Raw genomic sequence first — 14,294 nt, forward strand, 5'->3', positions numbered from 1 at the left:
GCGTTTGTCCTGGCTGAATGCGGTCTACCAGCAAGTGGAAGGTCACTTACAGAACTCTGCTGTCAAAAACGTTGGACAAGATGACGAATCATTGTTTCCCACGACCTTTTTTTTTTGAAATGACGGAATGCACGTTGCGTCACAATTATTGAATGGTGGTTTTCGAAATGAATTATTATTAAATTGTTTGAATTGTTTGTTTGAATTATTAAATTTTTGTTGACTTATGGGCCAACTGTATATTGGTGACGCAAAACAATTTCGAAATGCAGAAAACTTCAGCCAAACGCTTAAGTTCACTAATGTAAAGGCGTAGAACTGATTATTCCACTTTAATGAAAGTTATTATAATTTTTTTTTTATTCAAATAAAATTGTTTTTGACTATCCAAACACACAATAATTAAAATAAATTAGTTAATAAATAAATTAAAATAATTAAAGCCGTTTCATAAGAAGAAAATTATCGGTGAGGAAATTTATAGTACTGTTACTTTTAGAATTGAGAGGAGTATTTTATTCTTTTCCATAAGTAATGAATACTTTTTTTATCTTCCATGCTAGGTGTCATAACCGTAAGTTTGTGCATGATGTCATAAAATACCAATAATTCCCGAAAGCGGCATAACTATCCTTTAAAATAATAATTACTCCACGCCAGGCTTATTCAGGAAACTAAATAATAAAGCGGTTTCTCGTCGTCTTCTTCGTTGACTCGAACGGATTGCAACACTTTATATAAAGCCTATCGACATTTTGAAGACGTTCATCTCTATCAGTGACACCTTTATTCTCTTCATTAAAGCGACTATAAAACAAACATCATTATTTTCATGAAAAGCTTCTCTAAATTTTTCAAGTTCCATGTTGTTATTGATCGTCGACTATTCCTCTGGCTAACATCCGCACTATCTTTATCTCCTTGCCTCCTCGATGTTGAACATCATAACTGCCACAACTTGATCAGTGTGTTTTTTCCCACAGCGTAGTATTATTTTTCCCATCACCCCCTACCCGGAAATCACAATGAGGAAATAAAAACTCCGGATGATATTTTACATAAAACAAAAGCGTGACATGTAATGCTAATAACAAAAACTAATTAAAAATTATATTAGTTATATGTGTGAATTTTAGCCAGGATCATATTGTATCTCCATACATCTGATTGGCAGTTACGCCTACCACCAATAGTACAATCAGTAAAATCTCATAAATAATTAGTTTAATTTTTACTTCTTTCTTAAGGTGATTACGTATAATTAATGAATTTTGTTTTATTTTAGGAACTGCAGTAATTATGTAGAAATCGTTAGACATCCACCGGTTAATATTGGGAAACCGCATTCTCGGTAAGTAATTAATTTAAAAAAAATTATAACCCTTTTTTATATTAGAATGATTAAAGCCGACGTTAAAAATAATTTTAATATTTTAAAAAACTTAGCTATCCGATGTTCCTGTGGGTATAATTACTTACTTATTACAGGACGACAACCCTCAGTCACAATTAAAAAATATTTCGTTCGTAAATTATTTCATATCTTTTTGAAATTTTTACTAAAATATACGTACAGCATTTAAATTAAAAAAAAAAAAAACTTTTTGAGAATGATGGCGGAAGGAGCCCTTCCGAATAATATTCTAAGTAAGTTTCTGTGAATGTTGAATACATTTATATTTATTTTAATTATCTTTGCTAAAGATTTTTGATAAAATGCATCTTGAGCGCTTAAATTGAAAAAAATCTGATGTGGACACCACACGACTTCCTTGTACGCCTATTAAATTACATGTACACCATTTTTTTAAAATTAGGAATACATAAGATTTTATTTAATTAATAACTTTTGATATTTTTTCATAATTTTTTTTATTATTATTGAATTATTAATTACCGTAAAACTTTTTTAACAATCAGAAGTTAATGATTATTAATAAATCATATTTAAATTTAAAAAAAAGTTAAAAAAAATAGAGTTGAAGTCTGGTCGAACCGATGTGCCTTCCCCTTATAAGGTCCAAGATATTTCATTAATTAAAATTCTGTTTGGCTATAATTCTACAACCATTGAAAATAAGTACCAGTTATTATATATCATTGAAAAGCTCTCAATAAGAGCTTATTACTGCGGTTAAGAAAAAGTACAAAATTCAAATTTGTTTGGATTTTGGGCTTTTTTGGACAGTTTTAGTTCAGTCGATTGTAGTCAAAAGAGGAGGTGCACAAGACTAGATGTTACAAACTCCTAAATCGTAAATTTCAACATCCTACGGCTAATCGTTTTTAAATTATGCGAGATACATACGTACGTACGTACAGACGTCACGCCGAAACTAGCCAAAACGGTTACAGGGATGGTCTAAATGGATATTTCCGTTGAAATCTGAAAACCGAAATATTTCGCGATCACAATACTTCCTTTACTTCGTACAAGAAAGTGTAGAACCTTTTTGCTAAAAGTGAAGCAGGTTTAATCCTTTGTCCTGTCATTTTTCGTATATAAAATACACATTAAGCAAGAATAGATGGCAAAAATGTATGTTTCTTAGAGGTGGCAGCTCACTCCTAAATATTTCGTTATGATTTTTTTTGTCATCAAGTAGTATTAATTTCTCTGATTTAGACTAAACAGAGAACAGCCTTCTTTTTTTTTTTGAACGTAATAATTATTTACAGAGGTAACTTATGTTAACAGTGCCCCTTTCTACAAATTATATTACTTTCCCTTCTATAAAATTATGGTAAATACGTAAAATGGTAATTAAATACCTTTTAATTGAGAGCTGTGTACTGCATTTTAACGAAAGCAATATCAAATCAAACCTTATTTTAGATAAATTTTGTTAAGGGATCCATTATGCTAACTTCTTTGAACGAGATCTATTGAGATTCAAATATTACTTACTACATGAAATGATATTAGTCATCCAGTAATGTAGTAGTAATTACTACCTCATTACTAGTTTCTAGTAATGTAGTACATTACTGAAATAGTAATCATCCAGTAACTACTTAACTGCTCAGATCTGTCATTAATACAATTCTTAAGTTCTTGTAGAAAGATAAGTACATTCATTCAGCTCATCCTAGCGGTTTTTAAATTTTAAGCTCATATAAGTGAAAACGTATAATAAACACTACGTTATTCTAAATTGTATGTTTAGTTATTAAATGTGAATTAAGAACTCTGCTACTTAATTAACGAATTATTAAAATAAACTGGAAAACCAAATTACGCTCAAAAATCGTTCAAAATAATTTTACTTAAAATCTAACAATAATTAAATATACTTAACATCTTCAATCGTTAAAAAAATAAAAACGTCAGCAGGCACTAATAAAATAATATAATAAGAAAATAGATAAAATAAATGAAGAAATAATAAATAAACAATTTAACTAATAAATAAACAGTAATTTTTTTTAAATATGGCACATTTGGTATATAATATTATTTATATATAAATAAATTAAATTCAACCTTACCAACATTTCGTTTTCTTTTCTAGAACTTTCGGTCATTCGACCACCCTCAGGAAAAGTTATTCTTCAATTTCAGATCATTAAAATTAAATTATACGGAATGTAAATTTATAAAATGTTAAAATCACATCTGGTCGTCATAGTATAAAGTTAATCATGTATGTTATGCAAGAAAGTCGCAGTTGTTATGAATATTATTGGTTTTAGGCAGACAGTTAGACAGATAGTTGTTAATTGTTTGTTTAAATAAAATATTATCCTCGAATCTGGTCTGTTCATTGATTAATGTATTGTTATAATAGTATGTAAATATCGAATTTTTCGACGATTTTGGTTTTATAAAAGTCGTTCGAAATATCTAATACTTCAATAAAATTTTCGGGATTGTAGTTGTGTTTATTTTGTAATATGTGTCTAGCGTAATTTGATATATCCAAGTATCCTTTCTTTATGTCGTAAATATGCTCTTTGACTCTAATAGAAAAAGAACGGTTGGTCATACCTATATATTTTAAGTGGTAGTCTTCATATTTCAAACGATAGACTACTTGTTTATCTAAGATATTTATATTTTTGGAGTTTACAACAACGATCATACTAAAATAGCAACCTCTAAAAATATAAATATTTTTGATAAACAAGCAGTCAGTAGTTTGAAATATGAAAACAGCCACTTAAAATATATAGGTATGACCAACCGTTCTTTTTCTATTAGAGCCAAAGAGCTTATTTACGACATAAAGAAAGGATACTTGGATAAATCAAATTACGCTCGACATATATCACAAAATAAACACAATTACAATCCAGTTAATTTTATTAAAATCTTAGCTATTTCGAACGACTTTTATAAAACCAGTATCCTCGAAAAATTCGATATATACTATTATAACAATAAATTAATCGATGAACAGACCAGATTCGAGGACGATATTTTATTTAAACAAATAATTAATAATTATCAGGATGCCTAAACTGTCTCCCTCCAACCACTAATATTCATAACCACTGCGACCTTCTTGCATAACAGACATGACTAACTTTATACTTTGACGACCAGTTGTGATTTTAACATTTTATAAATTTACATTCTGTATAATTTATTTTTACGGTCTGAAATTGAAGAATAACTTTTCCTGAGGATGGTCGAATGACCGAAAGTGCCAGAAAAGATAACCCGGACGAATTGTTGGTAAGGTTGAATATGATTTATTTATATATAAAAAATAAATAGTAATTATAAAACAAGTATTTTTAATATAATTTTTTGAAATGTAAAAGTAAAAGATACGAATAACTGTTGTTTTAAACACAAACCCCTCCTTTAAACATTTAAATCACTCTACTTCCAAATGGGATAGCTCTTCGCTAATACAGGTTTATATTTTTAGTAACATTTTTTTTGTTAAAAACTTTTGAAAGTTATTTTTTCCATTTTATAAATTTATTATTTTATTTTTTATATCTGTGTGGATAGTTTTTGTTAGAACTTTATTTGCAATATTTTTTTTAGTAGAAAATTTAATATTATTTGTCTTCGTTTAAGAAAGAATATTTTTAAATATTCTTGATCGTCCTTAGTATTATGATTATCGTGTTTTCTTCTTTATAATGTACTCGTAGTATTGATTTTATTGGCGGTAAGCTTTTAGTGTTTTATTTTCACCTATCTTATCTAAATCATCTTATTCGTTATGACGTAGTTGATGTCGTAATAACATTAAAAGTAAAAAGATATAATGTAGTAATATAATAAAATTAATTTTTTTATGTTCAGATCAGGATATGGAAATTAAACTTATTTCCATATATGTTTAGAAATTTCCGGCAATATGTAGAAGTATTTTATTGTAAAATTATAATACTCTGAATAAAATGTGAACCAGGTGACAGTCGTGTGGCGTCTGGTTGAATTATCACGTGCGTCAATGACTGTATACCATGGCTTTTATTCCTGTTGTTTTAGTAGATGTAATAGATCTTTCACGAGCATTTAACAAATAGAAATAAAGGACAAATTATCTGAACGTTGTAAAATGTAATTCGCAAAATATTTAATTCAAATAAATTGAAATTTAATTTAAATATTTATAAATATTATAATGCAATCAATTTAATTTTAATTATTAGTTATGTACGATTTTTTACATTTTAAGTGGATTACAAAGTGAATTCATTAGTATAATTGTGAAATTTATTAAACTAATTTCACAAATATAAATAGATTACACATATCAACCGTAAACGTAGCGAAAATAGCATCTTCATAAATTGAAGTAAGGATATAAATTCCTCGTTATTTACACTTAAAAGTAAGAGATAAACATTAAAAAATAAATAAACATGACTGCAAAAAGTAAAAACATTGCAAACATTACCAACATTGCTCTCTTACTTTCCTATCTAGCGACATACCAGAGTTATACCTCTAGAAAGGAAAGTATCAGTCCAATTTGGGCATATACGGTTTTCACCGGATCTTGACGTTTTGACACCTAAGGAACCCAAAATACCGGATGGCAATTTTCCAGATGTTTGCGTATACATGTGTGTGTGTGTTCGGTGTTGGCCTCTAAATCACCTTACACACCAAGAACTACTGGACCGATTTTGACCAGACTTGGTCAGATTACCTCTATATATGGGGTATTGATGCCATTAAATTTTCAATTTAAAAGGTCAAGAGGATGAGGCTGTAGAGCAAGATCACCCTCAGTATCTCGAGATTACGCCTAATTAAGATCATATTTTTCTTAAGCGCATTTTTAACGGTTAAAAAATGACTTTTTTTTAAATTTTGGAAAATCGCACCTTGACCGAAACAATGCCTTTGTAGTCGTCTTATCGGGAAAATGAGAGAATAAAGGTTTTCGTAGTGTATCGTTAAAGTTGTTCACCAATTCCAAGAATCTACAACTCAGTACACCTTACATTAAATTGGAAAACTAGTAGGATATACGTAACAGATTTTGGGCTTCCCCAATTTTGTCACCGAAAATTTTTTTAATTTGCATAAATAATTTACTGGATTTAAATTTGTTCGATTGTAACATTATTTCCTTTGCTGATGACACTGTACTTGTTTTCTGTGGTTCTTCATAGGAAGAAGTTACAAATTATGCCGAATTAGGCTAATAACAGTATTATCATGGCTTAATAAACATATTATCACCCTAAACTATGAAAAAAGTACACATTACCTTCTCTCCTAATAAATATTGACAACCGCTAAAGGGAGATAACTGTTATAATGCCATTAAAATCTACTCTTCCACCTATGTGAGGTCAATTGAATAAAATATTTGTGCTTCGAGACATGAATCGTGTCACTGTTTTTCTTTGAAAGAGTTAAAAAGATCAAATACTTGTGAATTTTTATTGACCCGTATCTGAATCGGAACACTCGCGTAAATAATATTTGTAGTAATTTGAAGCGTCTAATTTTTAAGTTTTGTAAAACTAATTAACTTAAAGATATTAACGTCATTAAGATTATCTATTTTGCATATGCTCGATCCGTTTTCCAGTATGGAACAAGAGTCTGGGGTGCTTTTGATGTGCATATTAATAAAATACTTATGATACAAAAGAGGCTTATTAAGAAGGCAGCACTTGTTAGAGCGCGGCTATATCCTAGCGATACATTTTTTTATGATTTTTAATGTTTTAATCGTTAGACAATTCTATGTGAAAAATTTAATAATTTTTATAAATAAAAATAAATATATGTTTTGTCCTCATACTACTTCATACAATTTGCCTAAGTTGTTCCCAGCACTGAACTAACCGTGTGCAGAAGACAATTTTTCTACATTAATAACAATTTATTTAATGTCATCCCTGTACAGTTTATTACTGTTAATATTACTAGATCTTTGACTAAACAAATTATGGAGCTGATTAAGCACTATCGTTTCCCCTTTACTATGCTAAGACTGTGTTATATTAGTAAATATATGAAGAAATTACATTTCTTTTTTGGGTAATTCTTGTAATCACCTTTTTATATAACTGTTTTTTCTATGTTATTCTCAGTGGTATCATCATACAGTTTTTAAACTTATTCAATGGTATTTTAAGATTTATTTTAATATTGTTTTATTTTACGTAATTTTATTTGGAGAGTGACACGTCTTTTTTGTTCACTGGGTGAATTGTACTCTCTGCTAGCGCACAAGCTTTTAGCTTTGCTGGCAGCGCTCTTACTTTATGTGTTTATGTTCTAATACAAATTAATGTTTTTTTTTTTATTTCAGCTAATTTAGTTATATCTATTTTTTCTTTTAAATTTTGTATTGTTTTATGAAGTTTTATCAGTTTTAAAATTTAATGAATTATTGTGCTGATTTGCTGATTACATCATTAATATATTGTAAAAATTGTAATGCAGTGTGGCATGGCTTATTAAATAAAAAAGTATTCTTCCTGCTATGTCACAGGTGAGCGGTAAAATTAAATAAATGAATAATATTTAAAGTGTAAAAAAGTAACTCGGTCTGGCCGGGACTGAAACTCGATAGCCTGGTTGACTCGGTGCGTTAACCCTTGCGGCTACACCAGTCTGCTGTCCATACAAGCAAAATTTGTTCTATGTAAGTTGTGCAATTACATTAGTGCCAACCGTCGCCGCTAGTAACACTATACCCACGCAAATTAAATACGGTATGCGCACGCGCTTTATTTAGAATCATTGAATAAAATAAACAAAATAATATTACATTTAAATAAAATGGTAAATATTTTTAATTATGTTGTGTTGTGTGTATGTGTGCGTAAGCCGTTCATTAAAAACAACTTTGTTGTCAGCTTTTTTAGACACTAACTGTGATAAAAAAGAATGTGTTGTGTGTTATTTGATCTAAAAGTTTTTTTTTCAAATGGTTTCAGAGCTGATTCTACGGTATATTTTGAGAAATGTTACATTAAAATCAAGACGATTTTTTAGGTTTCGCGTAAAATAATTTTTTTAAAATTGCCTTTTAAGAAATAAAACACTGTAAAAGATTTTGTATAGAATTTATTTCTGAGAAATTCTAATGTAAATATTTAATAAAAATCAGATACTATTTTGATAAATAATTAATAAGTTTAGCTTGTATTAAAAGCAGTTATCAGCTTATAGAGAAAAAGTTAGGATGTAAAGTAATGCAGCTATTTTATTAAAAAAATGTATAAATTATTTTCGATTGGATTTTATTATATTAACCAACTAGTTAAATCACCAAATTAATCAAGATTTTAATAAAAATGATTTTGTATCTATCGTAAATGTAATTTAAAATTTATGAAGTCGTATAATTAACTATAATTTCTCTAATCCATTTGTCATTGTTCAGTTAAGTTTTCCATTTTTACAATTTTATTATGTGTAATTTCTAAACAATTTCTACTTCCTTATTGTAGTCGCGAAAAATTTCGGTTTTCAAATTTCAACGGAAATATTCATTTTGACCATCCCTGAATCCATTTTAACTAGTTTCGGAGTGATGGGTACTACCGTTATCTCGCATAACTTAAAAACGATTAGCAGTAGGATGTTGACATTTTGGACTTAGGACTGTTGTAATATGTAGTTGTGCACCTTCCCTTTTGATTTTAATCGACTGAACCAGAAGCGTCCAAAAAAGCCCAAAATCCAATTTTTTTGGATTTTGGACTTTTTCTTAACTGCTGTAATAAGCACTCATTGAGAGCTTTTTAACGACATATATCATAAGTGGTCCTTATTTTCATTGGTTCCAGACTTATAGTTAATATTTGGATCTTACAAGAGGAGGGTACATCGGTTCGAATGAGACTTCATCGCCTTTTTTTTAACTGTTTTTATATTAAATATATTGATTTATTAATAATTACTAACTTCTTATTGGAAAAAAAATTACGATAAATAATAATTCAATAATAACAATAAAAAAAATATCAGAAGTTATTAATGAAATAAAATTTTACGAACTTTTCATTTTAAAAATGTGTATATGTAATTTAATAAGCGTACAAGTAAGTCATGAGATGTCCACATCAAATTTTTTACATTTTGTATTACTTGTTATTAGATATTTGTTTGAAAAAAATAATTATCAGTACACTTCAAAATATTTAAATCTTAATAAATTTTAATATTTTTATAACGCCCTTAAAACTTCGTACAGATTTATGTTATGTTAATGTGAAGTGGTTTGGATAGCTAAATACATTGAAGCAGTTTCATTTTGTGACTAAAGTTATTCTCGATTCATGCTCATTTCATTTATAAATAATTCACTCGTTTATAAAACATTGGCTTAATAATTCTCTTTTAGGTAAAATAGATTATTTGAATTTTTCTTTTGTTAAATCATTTCATCGTAAATCTTTTTCTTACATACAATCTTGCACACAAATGAACACAGTCGCAAATTGTATACAATGATATCGGTGAACTGGAAAAAATTTCATAATTGGATCATATGTTTTTTTTTTTTTTTTTTATAATAGACTTAACAAGCCAAGCCGATAGGTAATGTATCAGAATCTAAGACATCATTTTTCTAACCGAAAGGGAATTGGGAACTTGGATCAGAACATGTGTCGGGGAATTTGCAGCTGTAGCTGTTACTGCCTTACGGATGTACAGACCCCACATTATTTCCCACCGTTCCTTTTTAAGCCACCCCTAAGGAAACATTTTAACGATATTAGAACTTACTTTCAAACCATGCTACAGAATTTTATCTTTTATTTTTTCTTCCACCGCAATGTTACAGCGTTTTTAACTTTATGGACGTGTCCCTAAAAATCCAAAGGTAAAATTCAGAAGAAAAATATCCCGATTACTTTTTGACATATCATTTTATGTAGAGAACATAAAAAAAAAAGTAATTGTATTACATAAAACATGTTTATGAAATATACTTATAACTTTGTTTTTAATTTTAATTAAGTCTCTTAAAATCTTTAAGAAATAATACAGACTAATATTTTAAATTAATTATTTGATTATATTTAATTCACATCAAATCATAATTTAATTGTAGACTATTTTACTTATATCAGCTCATATTTACTTATATAAAACTTGAGAAAGAGTTTAATATATATATAATTTATTCTAATATAACTTTCTTTTTTAATAATATTGTTCCTTGGAAGATAGGAAGATGTCTTTTATTAGTTTATGCGGACTTTATTCATACAATTTTAGTTAGAATAAAATTCTCTATAAGTTTTATTTAAAACTTTTATTTGTTTAATATCCATTTAAAAAGTTATTTAATGCCAGACATAAAATTCTGTGTTTTTCGACCCTAATCTTTTGTCTTTTACCCCAGAAATACAATAATATTCGAGAATTTGTCTCGAATATTACTAAAAATACAGTTCTAGGTCCTATTTTCTATTTGTAAATTTTACATGCCATATTTCATACATAGACCATTAAAAGTACCGCTTAATTTATGACCCCAGAATTAATTTATTTGACCGGCTTACATTTACCGATGGCGAAAAAATCGGAATGAAATCTTTCGCCAACCAACACTCGTTAACGGCCAATTCCTGACCGGCCATGTGGTCTTCCGCGCCTACCTGCGTGGTAGGAGGAGGGCGGATGACCCCCAACTGCCCTTACTGCGGCGACCTGGATACCCCAGGTGCCCGTAGTGAGATGAATACCGCCTAGCTTGCTCGACGATTACCGGACCGCTCAGCGGGAGAACATCATCGCCACCATGTTGCGGAGCCCGAAGAGCTTTGATATCATTGCAGGGTTCGCGGCGAGGGTTCTTCAGGAGAAGGATCGGGGGACTCGGTGATGAGGGAGAGCCCTCTGCGGAGCTGCCGTTCGCACGAGTGGGCGGTAGCGATGAGGCACGGGGAATCTCTCACTCACGAGCGAAAAAGACCGAGTCCCGGCGGGGATGCCCAACTCGGGGTTTCCCCGTTAGAGGCATTGGCATAAAGACCGAGTCCCGGCTCCCGGAGTGGTGACCCAGTAGCCGGTCCTGGTGGATCCTACTCTGGGGGTTTGAGGCAGGTGCAAACTGAGATCCGACCGGCGGTCCCAGACGTGGAAGCCCATTAGAGTAAAGCACACTCCCCTGGGCTGTGTAATACTTAACTGCACTACAATTTTTTTTTTTTTAAAGATGTTTATGTTTTTAATTTTTTTTCTATTATATTTCTAAATTTTAAGTATTTTTTGGTAAGCCAGGTTATGTCTGTTTTTCTGCTATATAAGAAATTAAACATTTTGTTAGTTGAAGATTTGTTTTATTCATCCTGACAAGATGGCCAAAAAGCATCATCAATCTTCTCTTTATCATCGTGATCGTTATTTTTCCTTTATTTTGATACGTTTCATTGTTTGTTTGTAAGTATAATTAAATGTCTTTATATCCTTTACGGGACTTGTAATATTTTTCTAATTATTCTTCTTTCCTTCCTTTCTATATTTATTACCTTTTCGTTCATTTTTAAGCACTCGTATGCTTTCAGATTCTTTGATTTTATTACTGTATCTGATTTTCAGGTTTTATGAAAAGGATTTTTTCATTGTACCGTAAAAGTATTTTACTCTTGAAACACTGTCTTGTATTGCTGATTTTTCTAAAAAAATATTTATCAATTTATTACTTGTCTTAAAATGTTCAGATTATAAATGTGTCTCTTATATACTATTATATGAGCTTAATCTAGAACCGTTATTTTTATTCCACTAGCCAATTTATGATAGTATTTAAATATCAACGTAAAATGTTTCTTTTACGAACAAGCAGACAGAAGACCACGGAAATATGATTTCAGTTCTGTCCTGAACTTTCCTCTTTATCCCCCAGAATTCTTTAATTCTTTCATTATTCTGTGTTTTTCGTTCTTCTGTTCTGCACATCAGTTCTCTTTTCTTTTCTGCATTTACAAGACACTATTTTGCAGATTTTTTCTCTAAATTTTTTTCTACCTTGGCAACGTTTTTATTTCTATATATTTCGTTTATTTATGTCTTCCTTTACTTATTTTGTGTGTATGAAGGGGGAAATTTTTTATTTCCAAAATCTATCAAGAAGTTTTTGTTTAATCTATCTGAATCCATTAGAATCATATGTCCCACAAAATTAAGTCTTCTCTTTCGGATTTTGGTTTCTAACTCTTCGAAAGTTTTACCTTTTATCCTTATCTTTTTCTTTAATTTTAAATAAAGAAATTCTTTATTTGGTGTCATTCTGTAACCGTCTTTCGTTTTTCTTGGGTCGTAGATCGTCCTTAAAAGTTTCCTTTCGGTTTTTAAAAGTGATTCTAGATTTGTTATATTGGATATTTATCCCGTAGAAGGTTACTGGTTTTATTACTGTATTATAGTGTCTTAATTTTGCATGTATGCAAAAATTTTTCTTGTCGTACATATTTTTAGTTAAAAATTTCAATCTCACAAATATTATTTTTCTTCTTCAAACGCGTTTTTTTCTAAACCATTTGAGGTTATTATTTCGCCTGGATATTTAAATTTATCTGTTTATTTAATTTTTCTAAATTTAGTTTTTATAAATTTCTTGCTTTGTTTTGTAATTGTCATTATTTTTGTTTTAGAAAAGAAGATTTGTAAACCAACTTATTTTGCCAGTTATTTTCAGATCCTCAACTTAAGAAATTGTCTTTTTTCTGAATTCGCCAGTTAAGTTAAATCATCTGCAAAAGCTAAACAATTTACTCTTATTTTTGCCTTTCCCTGCCCCAATTCCAAAAGCAGTTTTTTTAACATTCAAAAATGTTTTCATTCATTTATCTAATACTGGGTTGCAGAGTATAGTAGAAAAGGTAATGGCTTTTCTCCTGTTCAGACCTGTTTTAATTTCGAAAGGTTTGCTGGTTTCATCTAAAACTTTACTTTTGAGTGTGTTTGTTAGAGTTAGTTTTATTAAATATACAATTTTCTAATCGACTTCATACTGTTTCATCGTATCAGAAGATAATCTTATTCTGCTTAAGAATGAGACTTCCCCTGTCTACAGAATTATAGGCTAAATGTTTTATTGTATCTATTTTTTTTTTTTTTTAATATTCCTTTACTTCAGTTTTCTGTTTTTAAAACTCTATTTTGTATGTGTTGTTAATATTATATCACTTTTTATCACAAAAAATCTTCTTTCCGAAATTTCAATTAAATAATTTAAATAGAAAGAAATAATTTTGTATAATTATGTTTTTTCAAAAAATGAAAATGAATAAAAGCCAGTAATTTAAAACGTTATAAATGTATAATTAAACGAATTAATATTATGTCAGGATATTGTCTTACATTTTTATAAGAAATGTTAGTATGACATTTAAATTTAATATTTTAAGAGAAAATTTATTAAATGTTACGTAATACAACATACAGAATTAATTGATACGAGTTCCTTCTTGTTTTCATTTGATTGATTTTATGAAATTAACTAGTAAAACATGAATAGAGTAGACGTAGTATTTCCTTTCGCAACAATGGCACATAATCAAGACATTGTTGAATGATGGAAGATGAAAAGGGATTGGTCTATGCTAAATGCATGACTCGCGTTTCAGGCAAGTTTACTCGATTCATAATTCACCCGCGAATCCGTGGGAACAAGTTTGAAAGCGGTGCTGTTAATATTTCTGTGTGTACGTGTATATATTAAACAATAGAATTCATAACGGCTCTTTGTCTTAACGTTAGTGTAAGAAATGATAGCGTGCACTTTATTAAATTTCTTAAACGTTGCTGTAATTTTTTCTTTCGTTGTTTATTAAAAATGCAAGTAATTTATTATTACTTCTAAACTATACAAATATTTTGGTATTAACTTTAAATTAAA

Source organism: Lycorma delicatula, chromosome 2 (assembly GCF_047948215.1).
Source record: "Lycorma delicatula isolate Av1 chromosome 2, ASM4794821v1, whole genome shotgun sequence".
NCBI classification, from domain to species: Eukaryota; Metazoa; Arthropoda; class Insecta; order Hemiptera; family Fulgoridae; genus Lycorma; species Lycorma delicatula.